The sequence below is a fragment of the Equus asinus genome, chromosome 4, assembly GCF_041296235.1.
Source record: "Equus asinus isolate D_3611 breed Donkey chromosome 4, EquAss-T2T_v2, whole genome shotgun sequence".
NCBI classification, from domain to species: domain Eukaryota; kingdom Metazoa; phylum Chordata; class Mammalia; order Perissodactyla; family Equidae; genus Equus; species Equus asinus.
Window position 1 is genome coordinate 49,177,550 of NC_091793.1, and position 23,441 is coordinate 49,200,990.

Here is a 23,441-nt window from a genome sequence, read left to right on the forward strand (position 1 = left end):
GCTATTTCATGTATTATAATTTAAAACACCATTCATGGAACTTACACTTAGATTGCTAAAGGGTAAAGTGTCATGAGGAATTTTAAAAATGGTAGATATCACATCCCCATTGCCTACAATTCTCCAAAAGTTTCCCACTGAATTTACAATGAATCCAAAGTCTGTATCATGACTTGCAATTATCCCCTAATCTGATGTCTGACTAACTCTGTCCCCTCTCCTATTGTTAGCGCCTATAAACATAGGTTCCCTACCTGCCACACAAGAGGGGCCAAATAAAAACTGAAATGCCATGCTTATGGCAAGGAAAGGATTTTTATTTTGGATGATATCAGCCAGGAGAGTGAGCCCTCAAATTCATCTCATTTCATCTCATCTCCCAAAAAGATGGGAGGTGAGGGGTTTTAAAGCTTTGTGAAGAATGTGGCTGCTTGTAGAGAGGCGGGGGGGAGTCAGTGGCCTTGTTGGTAGGAGCTTTCCCAGCAGCCTGTGTTCAATCTTGGGACACTGCTTGCAGAGAGGAGGAGAAGATGACAAGGAATCCAGGTAGCTATCCTTGGCCGTCTGTCTCCATGGGGGAATAGTGGATTCTGGAGCCAGAAAGCTGGGGAGTAAGCAGAGAATGAATGCTTGGGTTTTAACATCATATATGCTGGGTTTAATGTAGAGGAACTGATATCAGGGCTGGTATCACTACCGCTCACCTTTTCATTTTCCGGGACCAGTAATATAGGTCTTCTTTTCATTCTTCTAATAACCATTATTGGTTTCCTCTCAAGCACTTGTGCTGACTCCTCCCTTTTCATGAAAATTTTCCCTAGAATCTTCAAATGTCTGGCTCTTTCTCTTTATTCAAATTTGGCTTAAGAACACTGTCTGAGAGGCTTTTTATGAACAATAGTCTATAATGTCTATAATAGACTACTCCCTGTGTCTCCACCCAACCAAAGCTATCACAGCATTTTTTTTTTGTTTATTTTATACTGATTACACTAATTAGTCTATTTGTTAGTATACTTATTTACTGTTTGGTTTCCGTTAGTTGAATGTAAGCTGCTTGAGGAAGTCAGTCAGTTTGGCATGTTGATTGTCTGATCTCCTGTTTCTGTGACAGAATGTGGTACCGAGTGGGCTTGCAATCAACACTTTTTATTGTTATTTTAATAAATGAAATAAAAATGAAATACACTGGCTTTTACAAACAATGCTGGGTATTAACCTCAGTTGTGCTTTGCCGAGTAGGTGAGCAGATGTCCTGTGAATGTTCTTCCCCTACTCTCTAGCAGCTGGGTTGGGGAGGACTGGGGAGGCTGAAAATTTCTCCTCTCAGGGACAGTGGTTATTTTTCAAATCAAAAATAGGGATCTGTGAATTATCTCCATTAGTTTCAGAAGGCTTAACTCTATGGCCGTAAAGCGTTCTGTAAGGTTTCCTTTTCACTTTGGCAAATCCCAGTGGTGACTCTTGAAAACACTGTGTACTTTCTGCTTAAACTTCGTAATCGAAAATTATATATCTTCTGCTTATCTGCATTATTTTAAAGTTAGTCTCAAAACCCTTAAACCCAGAGTTACACAATATGATTATATAAATCAGAAAATCATTAGAATGAAATTATCTTCCAAACTCCATATTACTCAGTCTTTATTCCTATTTTACCACATATTTGATGGTAAAATTATTTCCTGATTTAACCTCATATTTTATTCAAAGTATACAAAAGGTAGTTGTAAAAAGCCATGATGAGAAAATAATATTAATTGAGTTCATATCATGTGCCAGGCACTTTTCTAAGCACATTGATGTATTATCTCATTTAATCCTAAAACAAATGAGACAAAGAGCTCAGAGAGAGTTAGGCTTCAAATCCAGGTAATCTGATACATGGCCATGGTGGCTTTCAGAAGAGAGAAGGAAGAGCATTTTCTTCCCTCTCGGCAGAGGAGCTGGTGGATGCCACTCCACTTGCTGTTCACCTGCATCACGGTCCAGGCAGATTGTGAAGGCTTTTGCTCTAGGTGTCCCCTAGGATCTTCTGTCGTCTCTACCAGGAATTCTCCTGACTATGCTCTCTTTGGACACTCTGTTCAATCCTTCTCTAAGCATTTCTATTTTGTTCCCTTTTTTGATTACAAAAATATTTGCTTATTCTAGACAATTTTCTAAAGAGTAAAAACGTATTTATAAAAATATAAAAATCCCCTATAATCTCTAAATCATTAATAATTATTCCTTCTCTTCCAGGCTCTTCTCATGTCTTCCATTTATAATTAAACACTTTGTGTCCACATATTCTCATGAGTCGTTTCTGGTCTTCTTAGAAGCAGATGCCAAGATTGGACTCAATGTGTAAGAGATTCACGGAGGCAAATGCCAGGACAAAGCGGAAAGAGCCAGAGAGGATTGGGAGAATCTGCAGATCATGATGCAGGTCTGACCCCAGTAAAGGAGAGCAAGAAGGAAAAAGGATTCAGTAGGAATGGTTTCAAGCTGTAGGGCAGTTCTAAAAGTTTCAATGCAGTGGCATATCAGAGGCATAGCAGCTGGGGCTGTCCATCAATTATGCTCAGTGTGGTTCATTATCAAGGTCACCAAGATCTACCCATTGTGCAGTACATGTCTGTTTCTCCACACCCATTTCAGCAGCAGCTTCTCATGGTTCTTGTGGGTCTCTCAACCTGAGGAGAAATAGAAAAGAGAGAGGTTAGTAGAATTAACAACAGCCCATGTCCCTGCTGTTGATCTAGAGGCCATATCTGATCTTCTCTCTCCTCCACCATCCATTCTAAAGACTCCTCACCTTCAGCTATCACCTCATCAGGTCTTTGCCTGATTGTGTGACTCAAACCTGCATTTCTGAGGAGACAGAGCCCTTGATGATATACCCTCCTCAGGCTGGAGTTGCTGCATGTGTTTGCTCACAGTAACACTGGGTCCAGGGAATACCAGAGGCACCAAGTAGATCACCTGGGTCTCATATGTATTCCTCCCTGCCTCAGTCATGTAAAGCTTCCTCCTAAGGATTGCAGCCAATTACCTCTGCCAGAGTAGTGACTTATCTTCTTATCTGCTGGGTCCTAGACACAAGAAATCTAAAATTTCCTGGTAGCAAGCATAACTTGTAGTTCAATGAGACCCTTACTGTGTCTCCTGGCAACAATATGCCCTCTTTGTGGACAAGAATAGCCAACACTGGAGATCCCAGAGCTGATTTAGACAGGAATAAGAATTCTCCTGTATGTCTTCAGGAGCAATGATAAGAGTGATACTAAGACTGGCCAGCCACTCAATGCTTCCATCTCTTGGTTCTCAGACGCAAGTAATCTTCCTACTGGGGACACAGCATCATAATAGAGTTCTCTGATTTCATACATACACACTATTATGAAGGATGTCACCCTGTCTTCTCTGAATACTGCCTTCAAGCCAGAGCTTCAGCTATGCCTTTAGAAGCATATTCCATTGTCCTATGAGGCTGGTTATTTTTGGATGATGAGATGCGTGATAGGACTTGTGAATCCCACTGTCATGGGCCCACTCCCATACTTCCTTTCTGTGAAGTGGGTCTGCTGATTGGAGGCCGTATTGTAGGTGTTCAGTGTCTCTAGGTCAGACATTCTGTAAGCCTCAGGATAGTGGTGGTAACTCAGTCTCGGAGGGCAGGAAAGACAAACTCATACCCTGAGTAGGTGTCTATCCCTGTGAGGATGAACCACACCCCATCTCAGCATGGGACGAGCCCCGTGTAGTTGATTTTCCAAATTGACCATTTGGTCTTTGAGGAATAGTGCCACACTCAGGAGTCTAGTGCTTTTATGGACTGAATAGTGTCCCTTCAAAATTTATACATTGAAGTCTTAACCCCCATTGTTTCTATATGGAGATAGGGCCTTTAAGGAGGCAAATAAGGTTAAATGAGCTCCTAAGGGTGGGGCCCTAATCCAATAGGACTGTTGTCCTTATAAGCAGAAGAAGAGACACGAGAGCTTCATCTCTCCATGCACACACAGAGAAAAAGCCATGTGAAGACACAGCGAGAAGGTGACATCTGCAAGCCCAGGAGAGAGGCCTCACCAGAAACCAACCACACTGGCACCTTGATCTTGGACTTGCAGCCCCCAGAACTGTGACAAAATAAATTTATGTGGTTTAAGCCACTCCATCAGTGGTATTGTGTTATGACGGCCCAGACAGACTAGCATGGTTACTGACAGGATGGAAATTCAGAGGTTCAGCATCTGGTTGTGTGAGTCTGTTACACTCTCCACAGCGGATCTGAGAAAGAGGAACGTTTCCAAGGCTTATACACTGTCTTATTTTATTATTCATCAGGCAGGCAACTCTAGAAGAGTTGGAATTGTTTTAAATATGAGTTAACTATAAAATTCTAATAAAAAGCATTTTCCACTAAAATTCTTATTAAGCACCTGAATATTTAAGTTAACAGTGCTGGGAAGAGATGATTAATACAATATCTCAGCCATTAGAGCTTCTAGTTAACTGTGGAAAATTCAATTAATAGGGTAGTTCTACAAGAATGTATCTCCTGTCTCCAGTTCCAAAAGGCATTTTGTTGAGATTGCCAAAATTAGAAAGTCAAATTGTCTTGAATTTTTTTATGGTTCATTTATTAAACATTCAGTATGAATAAATGTGAATCTGACATTTTAAAATCTCAGATATGTAAGAAAATAATTTTCTACTTCTTTGGAATTGACATCTCCGAACCAGTAAATAAATTCCTAAATGGTTCAGCAAATTTTATTTTGCACCTACTATGTGGTCATTCCAGTAGGTGGTGAGGATGAAATGAGAAAGACAGGTGTTGGTTCCACTCTTAAGGGGATTATAGGCTATTGGGTTCCTTGTCAGAGCTTCACTGAGGGTGTCAAGGTTAAATATTTGTTACATCTTTTGATGTGGCTTTTAGGCCTGTGTATCTGCTTTAACTCCATTACCATCTTCACAGTCAAGAAGAATAGCATAATCAGAGGAAACAGTGCACAGAGTAGCTGTCATTTTATTCAGTTGATACACACTGTGGAGATAAACCTTACTAATAAGGTAAGCAAGAATGAGCATTGTCATCCCGCATAGAGAAGGCTGGAAGTGTGGACATAGAAGCAAACAAAGGAAACCCAGTTCATGCAACAAATCCACTCAAACCGAATTCACAGCCTATAGATATGGGATCTGGGTAAGTTTTTCAAATTGTTTAATATTATTATTCTCCTAAATTATGTGTTATAGACCATTTTCTATAATGTGTTCTAATGTGGGAAGACATTTTTAAGATAATAAATAATTCCCAGTGATAAAATTCTTTTCTTCATCACTTACCAAAGATATTTTAATCCTTTAAGGTGTCACCATTAATTTTCGCATTGACAAAAATCTTTTTGTAGAAAACCACTGGTGCAGTGTGTGTGGGTAAGTGTATGTGTCTCTGTGCATGTGTGCCTGTGTGTGTACATGTGTCTGTGTCTATGTGTGCGTTGCTGGCTATAACCCTTGTACTTCTCCCTGTATCATCTTGTTCCTTGTTTTACATAGTGTAAAACACCTTCTAGGGCTTCTGCTAAACTACTGTTCTGTAGAAAATTGTTACTCCTCATAAGGAAATGTCTTTTCTTTCCCTAAGTAGATTTACTATGGTCATACAAAGGTTCATTTCCAAGACCTTTAGCTATATCCAATAAATATATCCCAGTAAGAACATGCATTATTTTTCATATCCTCAAACTCAAAGACGATATCACTGGGACAACTTTATAAAGTTCTATAAAATTAAATGCATATAACTCTTTTGTTGCAGTTTTACCTAGAAACACATTGTATTTAAAAATGTTTCCAAGAGTCACAGTAAATTGGTAGTAGTAGAATTGAGCCAAGTAGAAGATTTTGCTTTATGAACCCAGTTTATATTCAACTCTTGAAAAACACACTCTGAGATGTGGTGGTAAATTTGCTTCTGTGTTAAATAGGAAAATTCTACCTTGTAATTAGTCATATTTGCTCAAATACTAAAAATTGCCGCATGTCTTCTCATGTGATTTGGTTGCTAGACTACATAGTTAGTGATGTGTAATCCATGAAGGTGGGAGTGTTCCCTTAGTACTCTGACAAGGCGTTTCAGTTAATTAGTCCTCCTTATAATTTATCTTCAATTTTCAATGTGATTCCAGTGGCAAAAGGTTTATGAATGAAAATAATCTTTGCTATATCATTTTGCTTTCTGGGTGAAGAAATATTTGGGTCTGGAAAGAGTAAAAAACACAGGAATCCCCAGTGTTAGGGAATGCATGACGAGGGCAAGTTGTGCTATTCAAAAGAGGTCTGCTGTGGTCTTTTTGAATAACATAAATAAGCGTCTTATTCTCTCTTGCTTATTGATTTTTTTTTTGCCATGAAGCTAACCTTATTGTATTATTAGTCACTAAACGTTACTTCAATTGGTTTATATTTCGTATAAAGTACTCTATTAACTAGTACCTAGATTGTTGGTGTAAAAAGCAGTCTGTATGTGACCTTAATGTAATTAGAGAATTATATAATTACATAATTAGAGCTCTGATTGGTTTTATTTGATTTGGACAGGCAGTAATTCACATCTCAACGATTCAGGAAGCATAAAACATTCTTGCAGCAAACATAATACAGTCTGAGTCTTTATATTTAAGGTGATATGTGACAACTTATATTTGTTCTACATAATTTTCTAAAATGGCAGTTGAACAAATTCAGCAGATGAAATAACCCAAAACACCAAACTCACTTATATTATATCAATAAACCTGATACCTTCTGGGTGGAGTCTCCCACTCCTTTGAAACCGATTAAGATAGGCTCAATCTTCCAAATAAGACCTTTGAAAACCTCAGCCCTTTCTCTAACAACGTGTGAATTTCCTGGAGCTTCTGTGGTTATGATTCCTCTGCCTTTGGGCTTATTGCTTTTGTACACAATGTTTCACCCCATACAACTCAGAAGAGAAACTTATCCTCATTTACAACGTTTTGGGGGAAATATCCCACCAAAAATCACTCGTAACTGAGGTAGTTCCATCAAATACTGATTGGGAAGGATATTATGATGGAGTGCTGGAACTGGGAGAGGAGAGGCTGTCCTTTGAAGCAACAGGAATAACTAGAAAGTAGACCATTTCTACTGGATACTTCTCACAATTATTCCTGCCACACACCATCTCTCTGTTTCCTCTGACTCTCTCGCTAGTCTTTCTTTGTCTCGGTACACTTTCCTCTTAAGAGCAAAACGAATTCCTGTCTTTCTGACTCTTACAAAAAAGTTTAGCCACAATCCACTATATCTTGGTTTCTACTGATACTAAAGTCGATAAGACTCCACCTCTGTAGAAAGTAGCTTAGCAGGATAATTACCCAAAGACATTTCCTTTCTAAGGTAAGTTCTTGTTTTTGCCCTGTCCATATGACTTTTGTGAATGAAATGTTATTAAGTGAATGAAGCAGAAACAGTTCTCGTCTAATAGTGAGGATTTGACATTCTCTAGTTAGGACTGCAGGGGGCGTCTTGAGGTAGGTGGTCAACTTAGCACCTCACAGAGTGATGGTTTCCTCATCACCAAGTCCACCCCATTGTAAAACCACCTCTGTGAAAGTAAAGCAGTATTTCCACAGGGAAATAATTCAAGAGCCTCTTCCTCTGGCTTCCAAGGACCACACACCCCTCACGACTTTATATGGAAAGTGGCTCCTCTTTGTTTAAAAAGTGACTAGTATATTCCTGGCCTTTGTAGTATTATCAAAAACCCTACATTTATTAAGTAATAAATTGCTGGATTTATGGTGTTGTACTCTCATAATAAAATTACATTAAATGTATAATGATTTCTAAATTGGAATATACGTTCAAGTCAGGTAATACCTTCTTGTCTTGGTATTTTCCCAGAAATAATAGCTGTAAAATGCCCTATTTCCAGAGCAGACTCCTTGACCCAAAACATCTGAAAGGATGTCTGCTTAGAAGTGCTTTACGAGTTACAACAAAGAACCTAAAAGTATTTAGAAAAATTCTATATCTTGGTAGGCTAACAGGGCCCATGCAGAACTGAAAAAATTATTAATTATTAACCCGATTGGGTTGAGATTTTGCTTTCTGTTTCACAATCCATCCACTTTCTCTGAATACACACACCTCATACATATAATTTATTTTTGGAAGAGAATATTGAAAATATTTATTTTGAAAATAATATGGACTAAGTATACAAAAACGTCAGACATAATACCATAGGCCTTATATGCTCACATTTTAGACATGTCTTTGTATTTAAGTATTGTTTTATGCTATTGCTTAGCAACAGTCTGGACATTTAATTCAAAAGCAATTTCTAAATTACAGAGAAAAAGAAATCAAGTAATCAAATATTTTTTTCATGTATAGGAAAAAGTGCAGAGAAGTTCTATTGTACATAAAGGGACTATAATATTAAATGCTGACAAATAACATTCTGACTAAATTATTTGTTGTGATCTTTATTTTAAGTCTTTTTGTCTAAGACATTAATGACAGTGAAGTCAATTGCTCTTCACTCTTTTCAGTTGGTGCTTAATGTAACATCCAATTTACTTCCAAAAGGTTAAGTATATGGAGAGCCTAATCTTTTTAGAAAAAGCTAAATGAAAATGTGGTCCTTTGTTTTCTGTTTTTGTGTTGCCTGAAGAAGAGATTAAGTAGAGACTTAATATTTAAAACACACATACATGTATTATTTGCATAAAACTTATACATCTATTATAGAAACTTGTTACATTCTGCCTGGTATTAGAGTTTTGTGCATATTTAATCCTCCACACTAGTCCCTGTGCTCGTTAAAATCAGAACCATTTCTTTTCTTTTTTTTTTTTTGAGGAAGATTAGCCCTGAGCTAACTACTGCCAATCCTCCTCCTTTTGCTGAGGAAGACTGGCCCTGAGCTAACATCCATGCCCATCTTCCTCTACTTTATACGTGGGACGCCTACCACAGCATGGCGTTTTGCCATGTGGTGCCATGTCTGCACCGGGATCCGAACCAGCGAACCCCAGGCCACTGAGAATCGGAATGTGTGAACTTAACCGCTGCACCACGGCACGGGCCCCAGAACCATTTCTTATTAATCTTTGAGTTTCTATAATAGAGGAGTGTCTTGTATATAACAGGCACTCCATAAATATGTGTCAAGTTGAATATTTTAGTGATAATAATAGTGATAACAATGACATTTTTGAGCCTTTATCTATGTGTCACGTACTATATCAAGTACTCTATTTTAATTGTAGAAGCAATTTTGGTTATTTTTTCTGTTTACGTCAAGGACAGAGGATAAGGAAATCTTAAATTCTAGGAACCATAAGGTTTGGGAAACATTGAAATGGATGATCAAGAATTTGAAGACTTCCATATTGTGGCAAAGAAAGTCAATTGAAATATTTATATTTTTAAGTATTGACAGGTTTAACAATTGTTTTTCACAAACTTAGATCTCAAGTCACACCAAGAATAATCAGTTATATCTTAGCATAGTGGGTATCTGTTGATTTAGCTTGTACAACATCTATTGTCTCTTCTGGTAACAATGTCTTGTTTTTTTTCTTGGGAAATCTCCTCTCTTTCATTCTCAGTTCATGTGTTTACGGTGGAACAACCTCATCCTGTAACTCCAGGGGTGGAACAATGAATACATGACTCAAAGGACACAATTGGTAACGCTAGGTGTTTTGTTGCATTTGGGGAAAGAGGTATCCTCTTTTTGGGGTTGCTGAGTGGTTGGTCTTAAGTTTAGAGCTACTTGTAGTTACTATTTCTTTAGCAGTGTCACTTTGACACTGAAGCTGATGAAGAAGAAGCAGTGCCCAGGCAAACATCACAGAATAATTGGTTCCAGACAATATCCAGCAATGGATGCTAAAATCATTGGATGAAAGTTTGAGGAGAAATAGGATATTAGCATAGTCTCAAAGTGTCACCTCCACATCGATTGCAAAGGGAGAAATGTTAATTTTACAATAGAGAAACCTGGCAGAGAAACCTTAACCAAGTGGTCAAGATTAACATCACCAGAGAAAAAGATATATTGGCATTATATTCCCTCAACATTATGCACTTAGAGAGGAAAAACTCGTTATTTCTGTGATATTCTTGCCAAAAGTGAGCAGCCTCAATCTAATCATCAGAAAAGGAGAAGAAACATCAGACAAACTCAAACTGAGACACGTCTACAAAACAGGGGACCAGTATTCATCAAAAGTATCAAAGTAATGTAAGGCAAGGAAAGACTATGGAATTCTCAGCAACAGGAAGAGACGGAAGAGACAGAACAACTACACACAACATGGCAGCCTGAAATGGATCTTGGAAAAGAAAAAAAAGACTTTAAGGGAAAAAAAACCTGGTGAAATTCAAATAAGGTCTACAGTTTAATTTAATGGTATTGTATCAATGTTAATTTACATGTTTTCAAAAGTGTATTATGGCTATGTAAATTGTTGACATTAGGAGAAACCGGGTAAAGAATATATGTGAACTCTTCATAATATTCTTCCAAATTTTCTGTGTCTGAAACTATTTCAAAATCAAAAGTTAAAAATAAAGAGATAGAAATTGAGTCAAGAAATTAATAACAACAGATTCCTAGAAACTTTATATATATCTATCCAGTTATATTTGAACACAGACTTACCACTAGGCTTTTCAGGTACATGAGTTGAAAAATTCTTTGATCGTTTTACTTGGGTTTCTCTCACTTTCAAGCAAAAGAGATACGGCAAATATATATATTTTTTCTTTGCCAGAGAGTTTACTGTGGCCTGTCTAGAAAATGCCTCATGACCAATGAGGGGTTTCTCATGTTAAAAAGAAAAATTCAGCTGAGTAAATTTGAAGATCTAATTGGTTTTATTAAACGATTCGTCAATCGGGCAGCAACCCACCTGGCAAGTAGAGGGGAGCTCTGTAAAGCTACAGGAAAGGAAAGGTTTTTAAAGGCAAAGAGGGAGAAGAAAAAAGGAAATTATTAGAAGAAAAATACACTCTTCCAGGCAAGGTCGCCCACCTAAGGAAAGCAGAGGGGGTCTATCCATGGATGACCACCTAGTGCTGACCAGGAAATTCCAGGTTGGCCAGGGTCACCTTCCTGGGAGGGCTGAAACTGTACTGAGATTAGGTGGTAAGTTTTGGTGGAGGTTAGCATAAGTGACTCCATTTTGGGCCTGTTGTCTTCTTTTTAACACACATAAGGGACTTTTTTCAGATAACTTCCATATTCGAGGAAATAATTTTTTTCATTTTAATCATTTTGCATGAGGGCATTTCTATAACGTACTCTTATCTTTCTTGTCTGTGTTGCAGAGTGTATTGAAGATGATTTTTCATTCTTTCAATGATCTGAGTCATCATTTTGAACATAAATCATCTTATATCATAGAATGTGTTAGCATCATGGTCAGTTGAGGAGTAGAAACGTATGTTTCTCATTAATTGACCTCTGATTGTTAAGATTTATTTGTTCTGTCTGTTCTTATAATTTTTATGAATCCCTCAGCTTATATGGTTTTACATGTATTTTTCTGCTGTTAACTTATAGCAGCTCTGGAACAAGCTCTATCTCCCTTCTTGAACTCATTGCCATATATCTGCTGTTGGAGAGCACAATCTTATCAAAATCAAATCTAAAATGAGAATCATACTGTAAATGAGGGGTGTTCATATAATCAAAGTTCATGGATTTTGTGAAATCTGTTTTGGGCAAGGAGTTTTTATTTACTTTCTTCATATTCATAATTATGGACTATTATCTATATGAGTGAATTTGTTGAATGTGTGAGCTTGGGATATGATAGTGTGACTCAATTAAAAATTAAAATTTGTAGCTTATATTTTTATTAATATTTTTCAGCATTTATTTTCTTAATAAGTCGTCAGTACTCCTGTTCACCATGATACACTTCCCAAAATGGCCTAAGAAAAATGAACATCACATGATGACAAGAACTGAGAGTAACTCCCTTGGGCAGACTGAACGTGTCTCCACATGCCAGGGCCTGTGATTATTTCCTCTGCTTACAGAGTCATTCATGACATCCCTTTTGTGTCAGGTCCTTTGTCCTAGCTGACGTGAATGTAGTTTTCTTTTTTGCCTGAATGTATCAATTCCCTACAGCCACCTTAAATGCTTATGCCCTTTTATCTTGCTCTCCCTCAAAATTTGTCTCCTGCACATGTATTGGGCTTGTAATTAATCTGAGCTGACTGTACTTCTCCTCACTGCCCATATGCATCTATTATTATCCATTCTGTTTTTTTCTTCCTTCAGTTCAGCAGCAGCTATACTGTACTGTCATTTCCTTGGCTTGGAATCAATTCTCTTTTCCTGCCAAGTGCCATATATCCTACAAAGTGCTTCTGTTGCAAGAGTAATTTTGTTACCTAATATAAATGAACCACACAGCTTCAGTCTTTTCTATAAATAGCATGGAGTTTCTCAAAGGTCTCCCACTGATTGTTCACCAGACTGATTTAATCTCTACTAATAGTCTTAATTCATAAATTGACATTTTAGCAGTCTTTTCTGGATTTTTTCCCACCATAGTACCAATTAATTTTTTGTATTGTTTGTAGAGAATTGGCTGTAAATTGTTTGTTGTTTATTTTAGAGCATTTGTATATAAATAGATCTAATCTTAAAGAAAGAGGAAAAAAGGGAATAAACAGAAAGATTTAGAATTTTTTGCTATTTCTTATTCTTGCAAAGCATTTGTCCCTCAGCCCTCTGAACAGAATGTCTTTGGAGGGACAATTTCTATGCATTTTGTCAATTGTGATCATTAGCTGGTGAGAAAATTTATTGATCACTGACTATGTTCGGTGTATAGTGTTCAGTAAAAGGGAAATGATGTAATGATGTAATGGAGAAAACCCTGGAGCAGGGAGCCAAAACACGTAGGTTTTAGTCCCAATTATGCCAATATATTTCTGTGTGCTATTGTGTAAGTTCAATTCCACCTTCTAAAAATAGTTAGACTTGACTGCATGAACTTAAATTGCTTTCATCTCTAATACTCTATGAGTCTAAAATACTGTATTGTTTGAGGAATATACAATTTCATTGAGAAGTAGAATAAGAAGAATGGCTTTGCCTGCAATTCCTTTAAGAGTTTGGTAGCACAGGGAACAAACTTTCTATGATCCCAAGTCCAAGCATAGCCTGAAACAGAGGTTCTAGTTTTTTCCCACTGATACAAATGACAGATACAAATGGCAGATGATATTCACATTCATAAGACATACTCAAAGGAGTACATGAGATTAACAGCTAGTCCATGTCCAAATGGTAACTTTCACCCTTCTCTTTACTATTGAAACCCAGTGATACTACTGCATCTCTTCTTGTTCATTTATTTAAACATTTTTATATTTATGTAAACATTTTTATACAGATAAAATTGATAAACTGCACATATTTAAAGTGTACAATTAATGCATTAGGATATATATACACCTGTAAAATTATCACAATCAATATAATGAACATATCTATCAATTCCAACAGTTTCCCCATGCTTCTTTGTCATTTCTCCCTTCTGCTCTTCCATCATGTTTTTCCGTCCTCAGGCTTCTACTGATCTGGTTTCTATCACTACAGATTAGTTTGAATTTTCTAAAATTTTAAACAAATGAAATTGGAGAATGAGAAGATGCTATTTTGGGGGGAGGTAGGAGTCTGGCTTTTTGTACTGCATAATTATTTTGATATTCATCCATCTATTGTAGGTATAAATATATCATTACTATTTATTTATTGGTGGATCATATTTTATTGTGTGAATATACCACAATTTGTTAATCCATTCCCCTGTTGGTGGACGTCTGTTTGTTTCCAGTATTTGGCTATTATAAAATACAGCTGCTATGAACATTTGTGTATATGATTTGTTTGAACATATGCTTTTGTTTATTTTGGGTAAATATCTAGGAGTGGAATGACTGGATCATATGGTGGGTATATGTTTAACTTTTTAAGAAATTGCTAAACTCTTTGCCAAAGTAGTTACACTATTTACATTCCTACTAGCAGTATTTGAGAGTTCCAGATCTTCCACATCATCAGCATTGTGGCCAATCATTGTTTTTTTTTTTAGGAAGATTAGCCCTGATCTAACTACTGCCAGTCCTCCTCTTTTTTGCTGAGGAAGCCTGGCCCTGAGCTAACATCCGTGCCCATCTTCCTCTACTTTATATGTGGGGCGCCTACCACAGCATGGCGTGCCAAGTGGTGCCATGTCCGCACCCGGGATCCGAACTGGTGAACCCCAGGTCGCTGAGAAGCAGAACGTGTGCATTTAACCGCTGCACCACCAGGCCGGTCCCGTGGCCAATCATTTTAATTTTAGCCATTTTAATAGGTGTGGTGGTATATTGTTGTGGTTAATTTGCATTTTTTTAATGGTTAGCAATGCTGAGCACTTTTTGTATGTGTGTGTTAGAGATTTGTGTATCCCTGGTAATGTGCCCATTTTTTTAAAATTTGGGGGTTTTTTTGATTGCTTATTACTAAGTCTTGAGAATTATTTATATATTATGAGTATAAATTCTTTATCAAATATATGATTTGTAAATATTTTCATTCAGTTTGTGGCTTATATTTTCATTCTCTTTACAGTTTTCATTGAAGAGCCAAAGTTTTGCACTTTGTGCTCTAATTTATTTCTAAGATAGCAAACAACTTGCAGATTCTGGCACTTTATTGATATTAACAAATAATTTGTTACCCACCTCACAATAAATCATGATACTCAGAAGTGTGTTGATGCTATGGAACAGAACTCTGAGATCACGGAGTCCTCATTGGTGGTGAGGTCATGATTAGCCCAGCCATTTACAGTATTAAATTTCTTCCTTGTTACATAATAATTGCTGCTACCCAGTCACTTCGGGTTTTTTTTTTTTTTTAGGAATTTGAGCTTTATTTTTCCCCTTTTACACAAAACAAAGTAGAAGAAGTAACAGAGGATTAAAATTTCAAAAGTGGTTAACTGGTAGAACACATATACACAACAAACCTGGATAGGAGACAGGCTTATTTACACTGAGAAAACACATGTAAATTAGGGTAATTTGTAATTTTGATATGAAACATTAAAAAAAAATCAAACATCTGCTCCATAGGTGCCACTGTTTACAGCAATCTTGAAGGGGAGAAAACAACACTTATCTAGGGACAGATATTTCACAAGGTCCAGGTTACAGCGTCAGTGCAATAAATTCACAAAACTATATTACAGCTCATTAATCAGAGTTTAAGAATTGTTCCCAAATATGTCACATTTTTGGCCTCAGAGGTTCATTCGTACAGATTTCAACTACTCTAAATTTCTAGCTACTGAGGGAGTATGATTCTAGGACACCTTCCAAGAGTTACAAAATCTCGGTAGACCAGAGGCCAGCTATCGTCGCCACAATCTGCTCTCACCAACAGCCCTTGCATCCTTCAGAGAAACAGCTAGGCAAAAAGTCAGCCGCCAGCGTAGTCACCACCTCCTATGCCATGTCTATGGAGACCAAAGCAGCCAGCATTACCATAAAATGAGAATCCTGAGCTTACCTTGAAAGGCTTATTCTGGTCTTGAACAATTAGTAGGATAAGATTGTTTTCTACTGAAAGGAATCTTGATTAAACACAGGACGACTTCTGTCCTTTCATTGGCTGGTCTCAGAGTGAAGGTCAGAGACGGGGTCTCAGAGTGAACGTCAGAGACGTGAGTCTTAACCTATTATGTACTTTACTTTCAGGCAGCTGAAAATCTGAAATTAAAAGTATGCTAAAAATCCTAAATATGACCTTTTGGAAGCCTGCTATTAAAAAGCCTTTAAGGATCTCCTACCTTGCAGTCTAAGTGCAAGGGGACCAGAGCTCTAAGCCTGTCACATTCCCCATTCGAGAGAAAGGATCAACATTTCCTACAAATTGCTAAGTTTTGAAACCAATACAGACGAGGGCACGGAATTGGTCTCGTTTTATTCCATGAGGATTCTTCTCCCACGGTATACAAACAGAATGAGGAATGGATCTTAATTGGTCTCTTCATCAGGAGCGGTGGACGTGGTCTCTATTCCCGTGCCAGACAGCTCTCAGCAGACTGGAAGTAGACAGGAGAACCAGCTTCCTGCAGCCTTAGACCACTACCTGCTACCTGGCGAGAGCAACGACCAACTGGGACAATTACGCAGAGTCACTGTTAAGTGGACTAAGGGTGAAGTTCACCACTACATTATTGTAAAGGAAGCTGCCTAAAAGTAAGAATTCAGTTAACCCTGGGTGAGAAAAGTCAAAACAAGTCCTACTCACAAATGAGTTGTCCACAGAAGGCCAACTGATAAGGGTGCACCCGCTACACTTGACATGAAGACCCGCTACACTTGACATGCCCGGCCTCACTCGGCAAGTCGGAATTTCTATTAATTAAGGGCAGACTGAGGGAGAGCAAAGAACTACTTCTGTAACATTTGAGTATCCAGGGAGCATAATACAAACTGTTCCCAAGGACAATGTACACGCAATTAATCATCAGATGCATTATTCGTTTTCCTTTTCTTTCTGTTTGAGCAGCTTGTTTATCTCCCTTTTGGCCATTCCAATGTACTTCGAAATGATTCCACGTTGGTTTAGCCCAGGAAGCAACAGTATGAAAGTCACTATCAGGTAGGTGAGAAGAAGGCTGTGGACTTGCTGTCCGACCCAAGCAACCGCAGCGAGAGAAATGATCATGGTCACGAAGTACATTTTAGGCTTTTCCTCCTTCAGTGTGAACAGGCGTCTCCAACAGCCCACAGCTCTGCGTCGAGTTTTGACTAGATTGCTGCAAATTTCATGGAATCTTTGCTGTTGCTCAGTGGTCCATTTATTGGAGCCGAAAATTCTAGGCGCCAGAATGGGAACAAGGTAGTCAGCCAAGCACAAAAACATAACAAAACAGGAAACACCGGACAGAACAGATGGATCTAGATAGTAGATAGTCAGAAACACCAAAGAAACCACACCCATGATAGCAGGTGGAAACCAGCCTCTTTCCCATCGGAAGACTTTATCAGCCATCAGCATCACTTCTCCCCATCCTTGCAGCTGCTCTTCCAGACTTGCAGTCTCTGCAGCCAGTAGGTTGGTGCTGCGATTATCTCCCTCCGCCATCGTCCCCGAGGTGCCGCTTCAGCGAGCGTAAGCCCCCCTCCAACGCAGCCTTACCCCCTATACCCGCGCAACGACCCCAGCACCAGTCACTTCATTTTTAAGTCATTTTAAAATAGCTTAGGGTTAATGTTGTTGTCAATGTAAGCTACAGGTTGGATAAACTTCATTTGCACATAAGTCAAAGGAATGAGGATATAAATAATTTATGACTCTGTGGATACATGTTGTTGTATGTGCAGTATTAGAATGTTAAGTTTGCATCAATAAAGTGAAACTGTGTTGTTGGAAAAGTACTAGTGTTTTCCTAGCAGGCCTAAGCAATTACTTTTTACGTAATGCTTTTTATGGAGCAATTACTGTATTCCTTGCCTTTATCTCTATTACATACAAAAGGTAGATGCTAATCTCCAAGTCAGGATGGTTTATCCCAAAATAACATGTAGTCTCAGACTGCTAATGACAAAGAAATGACGAATCATGACATGTAGATTCTGTCCTTTCACAAAAGTGGCGTCCCTGATCACGTTAATGGGAAGCATGGATTTGGAAAACTGGACTCAATTCCCTTATGGTTGATTTATATCTTCCAATTTACTGCCCCCTTCTCTTTAGTCTTAGAATCTTCAGTATGCTCTGATAAAATCAGGGTAGTTGATATCTTCTTGTTTAAAATAAAATTATCCTGGGAAGTATAGTATGATACAAAATCTCCACATTTTATAATTGAAGTTAACTTAATCACAGTATTTTCTAATGCCTACATTAGACTTGATCATTTAGGTAATGGTAAGTTAGATTTGGTGTGAAAGAGGAAGGAAAAGTAATTGTGGAATATAACCATTATCTAACCATAGGAGGAGGCAAACACAATAGGTTATTGTTTGTTAAGATATGGGAAAGAACTAAGGGCAGATAGTAGAAGTCCAATGATTTCTATTTATTATCTAATTCTTTAATATTAGAGCTTCCAAGTGTTAGTTGAGCATACTGTTATGATATACAGGAGACATTCCCAGCTTTCTCTGCTATTGGTATACCTATGCGACTAAGTTCTGGCTAACGGGCCATAATTGGAAATAAAGAATGCCATTTATAGTCATGCCTATAAAAAGAAATGGACTTGCAATGTACTTTTAATTTGGTGCTCTAATTAATAATGTCAGGATTATTAATAAAGAGAAGATATCACAAATTTCTAAAGAGGTAGACAAAGATAAGTTTAGATGTTTCATATATTTTAATTTTTCTGAAGTTTGATAATGTATGGTCATTTTTATGTATAAAAATTGGACTAGTCCCTCAAAATAAACTGTGTACATTTTCACATTACAGGGATATTCAAAGGATTTGTCTGCCAAATGATTTGTTACATGTAACCTAAGTAAAATGGGTTTCTTCAGAGGCTAACTTAAAATCAAATGTGTACTCTGCTGGATGGTAAACAACATACCTGATCTCAAACTTAGGAATTATTGCCTAATTATGTATTCAATTGTTACTCCTCTCTCAGTGAATTTGCTAACACATGCACTTATGCTTATGTACATGTACACACAAACACACATAGGAAGGTAATGCTTAAAGCTGATAACTCAGTCTTTAGGAATTACATAGATCTGGTTTTGATTGTATTATTAAGCCAAAGATTTGTACATTTCCCAAAGTCTAAGAATCTTCTGATTGGGTCTTGATGGTGGTTTTAAGCCTTGGTTAGCGAGTGGGAGCTGTGGTAGTTTTGACCTGTATGTATTCAGCAGCCTGTGTGTTTCTTGAAGTCAGTGTTTCCTGTTCTGTGGTTGACTTTCTACCAGGCAGCCTGAAGAGGTCCCTTTGAACTTAGCCTTTTATAAGGGCCGGCCGCATGAGTTTATGAACTTGCCAGGTTACCATACTTTATGAAGGCTTTATTCACAGGATTGTGGCAGTTTTTATGTGGATGAGCAACTTTCATGCAGGCATTGGCTATTTTTAAATCAGTACGATGAGCAGCTTTAGCAAATGCAGGTGGACAGGACTGCCCTTAGCAATCAAGCACAGAAGAGGCAAAGATTCAATCACAGAGGAAAAGAGTGTGTTAGATTGCTGTGGCTGTGTAACACATTTCCACAACCTTAGTAGCATAAGAATACAAATTTACTGTCTCACAGTTTTCATGGTCAGGAGTCTGGGCAAGGATTTTCTGCACAGGTTTTACATGGCTGCAGTCGAAGTGTTAGCTGGGGCTGTGTTCTTATCTGAAGCTTGGGGACCTCTTCCAAACTCATTAAGTTTGTTGGCAGAATTAATTTCTTTGTAGCTGTAGAACTCATAGAAGCTTCCATTTTCTTTTAGGCCAACAGGTGAATGTCTCTCTCACACTTCACTTTATTTTATCTGTCTACCATCTATCTCTATCTATCTATCTATCTATCTATCTATCTATCTATCTATCTATCTATGTATCCATCTATCTATCCATCCATCCATCTATCTATCTATCTATCTATCTATCTATCTATCTATCTATCTACCTACCTACCTACCTATCTATCTATTATTGTGGTAAGAACATTAAACATGAGATCTACTCTCTTGACAAATTTTAAAGTGCACAATATAACATTGTTAACAATAGACATAATGTTGTGCAGCAGATCTCTACAACTTACTCATCTTGAATAACTGAAATTTTACACACCCATTGAATAGCAACTCCCAGTCCCTCCCCCAGTCCCTGGCAAATACCATTCTACTCTTTGGTTTTCTGACCTTGACTATTTTAGATACTCATATAAGTGGCACTATGCAGTATCTATCCTTCTGTGACTGCCTTATTTCACTTAGCATTATGTCCTTCAGGTTCATCCATGTTGTTGAATAGAGTTGGGAAAACTGGATGTCCATATGCAAAAGAATGAAATTGAACCCTTATCTTATACCACACACAACATCAACTCAAAATGGATTACAGACTTAAACATAAGACCTGAAACTAGAAAACTAGAAAAAACAGGGGAAAACCTTCATAATATTGGTCTAGGCAATGATTTATTGGATATGATACCAAAAACAAAAGCAGTAGAAGCAAAAACAGAAAAGTGAGCCTACCTCAAACTAAAAAGTTTCTGCACAGAAAAGGAAACAATCAACAAAGTGAAAATATAACCTACAGAATGGGAGAAAATATTTTCAAACCATAGGTCTGATAAGTGGTTAATTTCCAAAACATACGAGGAACACCTACAACTCAACAGCAAAAAGACAACTTAATTAAAAAGTAGGCAGAGGACTTGAATAGACATTTATCCAAACAAGATATGCAATTGGGCAACAGGTATATGAAAAGGTGCCCAATATCACTAATCTTCAGGGAAATGCAAATCAAAACCACAGTGAGATATCACCTCACACCTGTTAGGATGGTTATTATAAAAAAAGTAGAAGATAACAAGTGTTGGTAAGTTTGTGGAGAAATTGCAATCCTTATATGTTATCAGTGCAAATGTAAAATTATGTAGACACTGTAGAAAACATATGGAAGTTCCTCAAAAAATTAAAAATAGCACTATCATATGATCCAGCAATCCCATTTCTGGATATATGTCCAAAAAAATTGAAATCAGAATCTTGAAGAGATATATGCACTCTTGTGTTCATTGCATCATTATTCACAATAGCCAATACATGGAAAAAATCTAAATGTCCATCAGCAGATGAATGGATAAAGAAAATCTGGTATATACATATAGTGGAATATTATTCAGCCTTAAAAAAGGAAGTCCTACCTCTTCATTTTATTTTAAAGGATTGCCTGATTAGCTCAGATGCATCTAGGATAATCTCCCTAATTTAGAAGCAATTGATTGGGGATTTCAATTACTTCTGCTAAATTCCCTTATTGTAACACTTATAATAGTATTTGAATAACTAGGAGGATATGTGTACCAGAAGCTGGAAATCTTGGGGCAGGAGAAGGGGGCATCTTGTTCTTATCAATTGTGCCTACCTCAAAGAAATTTTCCTCAATAGGCCTTTTGACATTAAGGTGAGAAATGATTTTTCAGCTGCTTAAATTGTCTTTCTTGGCTAAATCTACAAGCCAAGTCCTAGGTATTTATCCACAAAGAGAGTTGAGTTCCACATGGTGCCATAGAGCCCTAGTGACATTTTAGATTAAAATTGTTCACACCAGGCATACAGTACTAGATAGACTGCCTCAAAGTCAAAAGTAATCTTCCACTCACCTGCTCTGGATTATTCATTACTAAATTCTGAATGTGGCTTTAAATCTCTGAGCCTCAATGTGTCTTTTCACTCACAATGAAGGTGTAAATGTTATTAGTAAACAAATAAAAGGGAACAATTTCCTTATTATAAAAAGAGTAATCCATCTTTCAGGGCTGTGATAGTGGAAAAAACACAACATTATTCCAAGCCTCAAGGCTAAGACACTGATAGCCCTCATACAAATAAAATGGCAGAGCAGCCAGAAGCTTAGTAAAGAGAATCAGGGAAAGAGACAGTCGATTGAAGCCCTCTGGGATCATAGACAACTCCAGGGTTAGGAAAGCCTCTGCACATACATCACTAGGCTGAGCTCTCTCACGAACAGTCAGAGCTAGAGGTGAGGTAGACTTGAAAGCATTCCCCCAGCCTCACACAGGTCAACAAAGGCTGAAGCTTCACAGCAAAGGGGTTTAAACACAATGTGTGACTGAACAATGACAGAACAATAAGCTCCTCTGACCAGGGATGACTCTTAAGAAGGCAAGTTTTTAAATAATATCACAGTTATCCCTGGCAGTCTCAAAGACTGTGTGCATGCCCAAGGCTGCATTCTCTCAGGAGTGATCAGAGAGAGAAACTCCAAGCTACTATTTTTGGCTGAATGTGGGAAAAAAAATAAAATCCCTGAACTGTGATAAGAGTCTCCAAACAACACACACACATTCAGTGATAAAGGGTAAAAATCCAACTGGCTCAGGAGGCGTATGTACAATCTTTGGCCAATAAGTGGTTTATGATGACCCGGAGTGGTCAGACCTTAAAAAAGAAAAAACAAGGGGAAAAAATATGAGCAACAATATCAGAGGCTGCACACTGCAGGGAAAATATACTTTATAGAATCATTCAGCCAAGTCGCCAAGCAAACTATTGACCAAGCAAGTAGCAATGCCCAGGGGGGATCAATGTTGAGAATTTGTACAACATATTATCAAAAAGGTTCAGTTTTCAACAAAAATAATGGGACATGACAATAAATAGGAAAGCATGACCCTTACACAAGGAAAAAATTGACAATACAATATGTGTTTCAAATGGCCCAAATGGTAATTTAGCAGAGACTTCAAAGCAGCTATTATAAATGTGTTGAAAGAACTAAAAGAAACAATGTTTAAAGAATTAAGGGAAGGTATGATGTCAATATCTCATAAAATATTGAATATTAATGATGAGATAGAAATTTTTAAAAAGAACCAAATTAAAAATCTGTAGTTGAAAAGCACAATAACTAAAGTGAAAAAGTCACTAGAATGACTCAACAGTAGATTTGAGCTGGCAGAAGAAAAAATCAGAGAACTTGAAGATAGATTAATAGAGATTATGCAATCTGAAACAGAATAAAGAATGAAAAAAAATTAACACAGTCTCAGAGAAATGTGCAACACCATTAAACACACCAACATATATGTAATAGGAATACCAGAAGAAAAAGAAACCAAGGGACAGAATAAATAATCAAGGAAATAAAGGTCAAAAACTTCCCAAATTTGATGAAAAACATTCACATACACAGCCAAGAACCTCAAGAAACTACGAGTAAGATAAGTGCAAAGAGTAAACCCCTAGGGCAATCATAGTCAAAACGTTGAAAACAAAGAGAAAATTTGAAAAGGAGCAAGAGAAAAAGGAATCATAACGTCAAGGTGACTGCTCACCAGAAATGATGAGGTCAAAAGGCAGGGTGAGGACATATTCTAAGTGCTAAAAGGAAAAATTGCTAAAGAAAGAATCTTAGATTTTGTTATCTTTCAAAAATGAGGGTGAGATAGACATTCCCAAATAAACAAAAACTGAGAGAATTTGTTGCTAGTGCATCAATCTTAAAAGAAATATAAAAGAAGCACTTCAGACTGAAAGCAAGTGACATAAAGCGTAATTCAAAGCCACAGCAAAAAACAGAGTGCCAGTAAAGGTAATCATGTAGGTAATTACAAAATTCAGTGTAAGTGGATAATTTTTCTCCTTTCTTCTCCCA

At 37.4% G+C, this 23,441-nt stretch overlaps 1 pseudogene; it reads right to left on the reverse strand.

Annotated features, from left to right (window-relative positions):
* Positions 1–945: 945 nt before the first annotated feature.
* LOC106826270 (ADP-ribosylation factor-like protein 6-interacting protein 1 pseudogene) lies at positions 946–17,283 on the reverse strand (annotated as a pseudogene).
* Between the last annotated feature and the right edge of the window lie 6,158 nt (positions 17,284–23,441).